This window comes from Lissotriton vulgaris, chromosome 4_1, assembly GCF_964263255.1.
Source record: "Lissotriton vulgaris chromosome 4_1, aLisVul1.2, whole genome shotgun sequence".
Classification (NCBI taxonomy): domain Eukaryota; kingdom Metazoa; phylum Chordata; class Amphibia; order Caudata; family Salamandridae; genus Lissotriton; species Lissotriton vulgaris.
In genome coordinates this window covers 249,050,277-249,058,429 of record NC_141691.1, presented here as the reverse complement: position 1 = coordinate 249,058,429, position 8,153 = coordinate 249,050,277, and positions in this window count along the sequence as shown.

Below are 8,153 nucleotides of genomic sequence, written 5' to 3'. Positions count from 1 at the left end.
ATGGCCTAGGTAAGTCACCTGTGGCTGACAGAACTGTAACTTCTTTTTGGAGACTTTATGGCCATTTTCTGCAAGAAAGTGTAGGAGTTGGACAGTGGCTGTCGTTGCAAGCGGGGTGGTGTCGGCCGCCAGAAGGATATCATCGACATATTGGATCAACACCACTCCCTCTGGTAGCTGGAAGGCATCCAGCTGTCTTTTGAGGGCCTGGCTGTAAATGCTGGGACTTTCAGTGTACCCCTGGGGAGCTCTACAAAATCGGTACGAGCGGGATTTTAAAGTGAAGCCGAAGAGATAACGGCTGTCTGGATGAATGGGGATAGAGAAAAATGCGTTTTTAAGGTCGATAACAGAGAAGGTGGTGGCAGTGGACGGGATGAGGGTCAGAATGGTGGTGATATCAGAGACCACAGGATATTGGGGTACAACCACTTTGTTAATCTCTCGTAAGTCGATGATGAAGCGGTACGCTTTCTCATCTCCTTCACCTTGCTTCTTAACAGTAGGTAGGATTGGGCTGTTGCAGACGTTGCTAACCACCTCTTCAACCACTCCTGCATCTACCAGAGACTGAATGATCGCTACCAGTGCCTTCTCACCCTCTGGCGATATCCGATATTGCGGGAGTTTCGGGAGCATAGCGTCCTGTCGTACAGTTATGTGAATAGGGTCAATCATCATTCGCCCCACATCAGAGTCATTTTTGGCCCACAGGTACGGAGGCAGGGTGTCAAGCAGGGACAGGTCAGCGTCAGTTATGGAGCACATGTGTCGTGGGGGGCGGGATCTGGGCATGTCTGGGTTGTCGTACAGGATGACTCGTATTCCATCTGGGGAACACCTAATGGTAGCTCGAAAATGTTTCAGTAAGTCAATGCCCATAATGGCGTCAGGGGAGTTGGAGGAGAGTAGAAATGTCGCGTCAGTGGTGTTGTTTTCTAGGTCAAAGGTAATAGGTACGGACAGGGGGTTAGTGGAGGGCGTTCCATCGAAACCTATCGACGTTATGTGTGAGCCAGACAAGGGTGCCCTTGGAATCAGTCGTTTTGATAACACACTACGTGTCGCCCCAGTGTCTACCAAGAATGGAGACTCTGTACCCAGGACCTTAGCGGTGACATAAGGACCTTGCTGGTCAACACAGAGCTCGACTGGATCCCTCCCTTGCCCCTGGCAGTCCTATGCAAAATCGGGGGCATTTTCACCTTCGGATAGCTGATATTGGTTCTGTCGGGGACGGTCAAATGTGTTCAGTCTTCCTGATCTGTCATTGTTGGTGTCGTTGGAGTTCCCTCGTCCCTGTACTCTATTCCTCGGACCACCTGCCACATCCCTGGAATCCCTATTTCTATTCATCTCTAGCAGAACCGGACACTGGGTTTTCCAATGGCCGAACCCTTTGCAGAAGGCGCATTGGTCATTGCTAATGTCTCTCCCTCCAGTGTGGGATGTTGGGGTGTGATCTTTAGGAGGTAGATCTCTGGGGGTGGTCGATTGGTAGTTCCCCCTTTGGTGTTCCCGTCCTACCGCTATACCCTGTATCTGGGCTATCATTACCCTTTCCTTTAAATCTTTCTTCTTTTTCTCGGACGCCCTATCATTCTCATTCTTTTGGTGCTCGTAATACTGAGCCATCTGAAGGATAGCTGCGGGTTTGGAGGCCCCCCAACTACTCTCACTCGTCTGCAGTTTTTGGGAGACTTCTTGTGTTAGTCCCTTTACATAATTTTGCACAAACAGGTGCTGTCCGGTTGCGGTGGTCATGTCTTGGCCACTGTAGTCGGAGAACACTGTCTCGAATCGGGAGAAGTATTCTGACACATCTTCCTGGGGTTTCTGTCGACAGGCCGTGACTATCGACCAGTCTACTTTTCTTTCCGGGACCAGTGTTTTTAACTTCTGGACCAGTTTGTCTGGGAGTTCCAGTATGTCTTTCACTGGTTTACTCCCCGGCTCTCGCTGTCTATCTAGTTTACCGAGTTGGTCCCAGGTATGTCCAAAAGATCCGTGTGGTCAGCCTTCCGGATTTGCTTCCACACATCAGCTGGCAGGCATAACCCAAAGAACAAGTCAATGTCCGCTAAAGTCATTATTGTCGAACCCAAGGCTGTGCCTAATTCGGTATAAAATGCCGTCGGGTTCTTTCTTAAATCGGGCAGGGTTTGTTTGAAGGTTAGGATATCCTGTCGGTCCCATGGTTGGTAAACCCAATTGTACACAACCCTCCCTTTTGCATTTTCATTATTAATATCATCGCTCGTTCCCTGGCCCCGTGGCGGGATCCAGTAAGGAGCCGCTTCTCTGATAGGCATCATAGTATTGGCTACTTCTGCCGAGGTTGTTTCAGGGACCGTAACCTTGGCTTCTGGTTTCTGTTCCGCGAGGTGGCGGAAGACCTCAAGCATTTGCATGAAGAGCTCCGTCGCCTCATGTTCAGTCCCATCTCCAACATCCATCTTCCTATACAGCGTTGTTAGTTTAGCGGGACCCTTGCTCTGATACCTATCTTCATACGCGTTCAGGGTGTGGTAGCTGAATCGCAAGATGAAATGCCGTCTGTGGCTGTCGGCATGTGAATTATATATGCTCATTGTGTATTCTTCGCTCTCCCTTCGTTCTACCAATGTCTTTGCTATTTTGTTGATCCCATCCCGCTCATCTTTGCTTAACCTACTTAGCCTGGCTGATGATTGTTTGCTAGCCTCGGGGTCGTCTGACGAAGTTGTTAATGTGGCTGGTGCGGAGGCCGTGAGGGCCGGTGCACTAGCACTAGGGTCACTTTCACTCACACTCGGGGCTTGCAGGTTTTGTTGGCTGGGAGCATATGGAGGGGGCATGTAGATGATTGGGGGACCTAGCAGTAACTCATCGTTTGCCCGTTGTTTGGAGGGCAGTTCAGGGTAGAGTGCAGAGGGGGTCCTAACAGGGCATTGGCCTGTTGACCCTGATTCTTGGTTTTGTGTAACTTCTGTTCTTTCTTTTATTTCCTCTTCTAGTTGCTTTGCGGCTAGGTGGGCTGCCTTTCGTAATTCTTTCCCTACTTTTGCTTCTTCTCTTTTCTTTCGTTGTTCCGTTTCTTTGCGCCACATGCCGATACTGTCGAGCATAGTGGGCGTGGTCTTATTCTTCTGGAGCGCTATTTCTAATGTTTTTATTTTATTTTCATTAAAGGAACCTATCAGTGGCCACTGACTTTCAGGGTCCTTTTTCGTATATTTATGCCATAGTTTAGTGTAAGCTATAGCGACTAGTCCATACTTAGTGAACATGTCCTTATTAGGGGTGCCCTCCAGTGGAGCTGGATGGTTCATCTCTAATAAGCGGTCCGGGCTAAACAGGCTACCAACCAGTGGGGAGAAGATAGGCATGACGGATTACAACGGGGACAAAAGTCTGCACTACCTATCTTATCACGGCGGGCAAAGACTAGACAGAATATTTCTATTCTCCGTTGTTTGCCGGCGGTGAATACCTCAAACGAACCAATACCGAACAATCGGTCAATCAAAACAATTCAGTGGGGAGAATAAGTGGGCACGAAAAGTTATCGTTACCTACTCTTTCTCTCCCTGCAAAGAGAGACCTTGTTCTTCCCTGTTTGCAGAAAAAGAATCTCCAGCCAATAATCCACGAACGACAGTCCGGGAAACAGTGGGGGAGGAAGATAGGCACGACGGATTACAACGGGGACAAAAGACTGCGTTACCTATCCTTCACTGTTTGCAAAGAGAGAGCCTGTTGTTTTTCTCCGTTTGCAGACAGCGAATCTCCAGAGGTTTCAACAAAGCGTAATACTAGTATTATCCAAACAAAAACAATTTTCCTCAATTCGTCGTGTTTACACGACCTTACCCGGACCGCATGGACGGTTTCCTGTCCTCTGGATCCAGCGCCCGATTGTCCTCTCTCCTTCGTGATGTTCGTGGCACTCCTGATGGTTCCCAGTCAGGACCGTAGATCACTCGAGAGAGGTCTGTTCAGAACTAGTGAAGGTCGGATGATCGGCTGTCAGACGAGGGTCTATCGGACACGAGCTCTTCCCGATCGTTGCAGTCGTTCACTCTGTCATCGGGACCTCTCCCACTGGATCCACGTGTCGCTGATGGGCCCCACGCTTTGGGACGCCAATTGTAGAAAAAGGTAAGGCTAGGACCTTTCTCAGGATTTGCCCGGCGCTAACCGCCCTTGTACCATTCAAGTTTACCAAGCAATGAGGCAGGCGCCGGAGACCAGAAGGCAGGAAACAGAAGTTTATTCCGACGGAGCAGAACACATCAGATCAGACAACAAGGTATCGTCTCGAGGTGCTCTAACAGCCTCTCGGAGGCCTGGCCTCTTATACACTGGTTTATGGCATGTGACCTTCCTTTATTACAATCAGAACTTTGTAAAGCAAGGAAAAGACATCCCCGTAATCCTCGTGTCAATCCCACCCCCATATACCTTCACAATAGAGGTCCTCAACCTGCTGATAAGAGGAGGGGGCCATCACGCAGCTGAGTGTTCCGTCGAGTCTTAGGATGTGTGCGCCTGATCATATCACAGGGGGTGGGGAGGCCTGGATCAATAGAGGGTCCTTTGAAGGAGAGCGACCTCATACAATAAAGGGCAGTAAATGATATCTCCCGGCTTAGGCAATGGCCTCGGACCTTTGTGGACAGTCGGACACGGGGTGAGGGGCCATCAATGGAGTGGTATTCATGCTGCGTGGACAATCCAGCGCAGGAGGGAGGTTTATCAACAGAGGGGCATTCATGGGAGGAGAGGAGGTGTTGGTCAGGCGCTGGCGTGACTCCCAAGGACAGGGTCATGCAGAAGGGTCATGCTCATAAGGAGGAGGGAGGGGGAGCCAGGGTGCGCGGAGGATGCTTGCTGGGTCAGAGGGGCGCGCTGGCGATCGATCGTGGACAGGGAGACCATGATATCTAAAATGGCTGCCGTGCACGTAGTACATAGGTGACCTAGAATGGCTGCCGTGCACGTAGTACATAGGTGACAAGCTGGCGCAGATGATGTTCAGATCGCAAATTAAAATTCCACACATCAGCCAGGCTAGCTTGAATCCAGTGGCAAAGCAAGCAAGGGACCTAAGTCTGGGAATACCCTAGGCCACTTATGTGCTATTTTAATAACGTTAACATTTACAAATGTATAACTATGGTTCTACTTATTGAATTTGTGTCATTTTGGTGTCAAACATTTAATAAGATGTACTCTGTTTTCCTAAATTGGTTTGAAATTTTTCATATGCTGTGTTTTCACTTTATTACTGTTTGTTTGCTGCATAAACACTTCACACATTGCCTCAAAATTAACTGGACTGCTTTCGTGCCAAGCTAACAGAGGGTTTAAGCACAGGTTAATTTAGTGACTTGTGTGGTTCAACATGACAGTGATTTTGGCTGTTCCTTGAGAAAAGTGCATGCACCCCCTTCTCAGTCTACAACCCAATTTCTCACATGTAGTAAATTTCCCCACCGACTAGAGCATCTGCTGGCCAAGGCTGCCTACAACTAGAGCAGAACTTGGAATATACGTCAAATTATAACCAATAAAGTAAGTCACAAGACTCTTAAAAAAGGGACTAAAGAACTTAGTACACAAAACAAACAATGACATTACCACAGTTTCATCATATGATTCAGATGTAGGCTAACCTGTGTGGATAATGGCTCATTTGGTCCCCAGTTTCACAAGTCATTTTCCTCCCTGTGTTAGGCACATGAGATAGCTTTAATTGTTATAACCTCCATCTCTCGGACAAGGGTAAAAGGTAAGTCTATTATATATTGCCCCTCTTCTTGCAATATATAATATTATTACAGACTGTCATCAAAATCCTTTGTCCTAATTTTTGATATCTTGTTATTTTCTGAAAGGTATGTGCAGTATCAAGGGCATAAGATGCTTTTTGATATGTACTGGGGTAATACAAAAATAAATCACCTTACCTGTAAGGCTGTAAGTAACCAAGACTTACAGGGATTATATAGATCTTCAGGTGCATAGCAAACCCAGTGCACACTGGAGACTCTCTGGATGCTATGTTCTGACTTTGCAAATTGATATTTATCCATTTAAATGAGGTGTTCCTCATACTCGTCTTGCTTTAATTGATGATCTACTAAAGGCAGCTGTAAGAGGAATTGGTCAGTAGTTCTTGGACTGCTCTTGCATACCCTGTATTGGTATTACGAGGTGTATTTCTGCACCCTCCACTGTCAGTGATTTTCTCCTGATGGACTTGTATTAAGGTAGCTATTGTAAAACACTGCTGATGTTTGCAGTACTAAAAGGACAATAGGACTTTTAGTAATTAATTTGAAAAATAAAATACATTTTCATTAAAAAAATTATATGGAAATGGCAAAAATCCAATAAGGGGACCAAGAGAAATCATTATTAAAGTTTAAGGTTAAAAATAGCACCACATTGCCACCAACTATGGTTAACTGGTTATAGTAGGCTGGGACCTAAGCTCAATTTGAGATTGACAGAGATGGAGTGAGGATCGGCTATGGAAACCAGAATCAGCCTGGTCAGACATTTTTCCTTCTGACCTAGTCTCTCAAAAAGAAGTGGAAAAATCTTTAGTGGGGCAAGGCAGGCGGTTGTGGCAAAGGAGGACTCCACATAATTGGATAGTTGCTGGATGAGGTCTCGGTAAAACCATTGACTTTACAACAGAAAAGCTCAGAGCAGGAGAAATTTGAGCCAGAGACTTTTGATCCCTTCACTCTGTGAAGATTTTTACGTTGTGACTTAGTCACTTTTTGGAGCTTGAATACCTCCAGCCGGGCAAGACTGGCATCAGTAGACAAAGAAGTCTCTATCAGGCCAGATATCTTCTTCACATGAACGTGCTATACTGAATTGGCTGCTGCTGAAAAGCTCTGACTGGGGGAAACTAATTCCTCTCCCCGAAGGCAACGCACCTTTGTAAGGACAGCTTCGCGGGTTTCTCCCACACCTATAAAGGTCCATAGAACCAAAAAATGTCTACGTCTGAGGGTTCTTAGTATGTTAGAAGGAGTACACCCCAGGTGTCCCGGACCCCACAAACAGCACTTGGGGGTAAAGACTCACTCCAGCAGAAGCCACCAGCAGGGTCCAAGCTGGTCTTGTTGGAACCGGGTATTTGGGCAGTTGAAGAAACGACCTCTTGAAGCTTGTTATGTGGTTGTAACTGAAAGAGGAGGTCAGGCTTATGACCGTTGGAGTCAACGTCTTTGTCATGGGCACAAAAGAGAGAGAGCAGGCCCAGTCTTCTAGGCTACTTACAGATCACATAGAGCATCTTCAGTACTCTTTTGATCTTTAACCGGTCCAGTAGTGTACTGTGGGTGACACATGTATGTCAGTGCCAACCTGTGGGTGGGGGCAACTTCTGCCCCTCCCTAACAAATAGGGCAACTATAAGGACATTTTTAACATTCAATGTAACTTACAGGTTTTGTATCATATACAACAGACTTATAGGTGCCAATCAGGATTTACAAAAGCTGTCTCTCTTCACCCTTTGCCCTTCGCACCTCCCAGAGCTGATGCAGGATATGTACCTACATCCCCTGGACACTCTCAAAGGCTCTTCTCTTCTTTGTCCTCCTGAATTTCCCTGGCTTTTTACCACCAAACTCTTACTTCAAATCAAGCATCGTTTCAGGAAGGGATCTGGAAGAAGTCAGGGGTAAACACAATGGTAGTGAAGAATATTTCAAGCCTCAGTTATGCATTGCTTCACCTTATTGCAATACAAATATCCCGGCACTCAAAAGTACCTTTATGTCTCAAAATTATTATTATTGAAGATATTCAGTCCATTGAATCAGATATCACTGGCAATCCACAGTTTTTGGTTCTCACAAAGATTTTTAATACCAGGAAATATACAAATCATTACTATTTTACATAAACATTCGTTTTTGAACTAAAATTCATAGGCAAAGACCAACAGAGTTCAAGAAATGTGAAAAGACAATATTGATGGTCTTTGAGTCCTCTTCTTCTTGGTCCACAATAGACAACAGCTGACACGTGTTGCGTCACGTCATATGACTTTCTCAAGGCTTTATCAATTCCAAAAGACGGATTTGTTTTTGCTTGGCTATTACTCGTGGTCTAATATCAAGGTTAAGGTGGTAACCAATGATTTA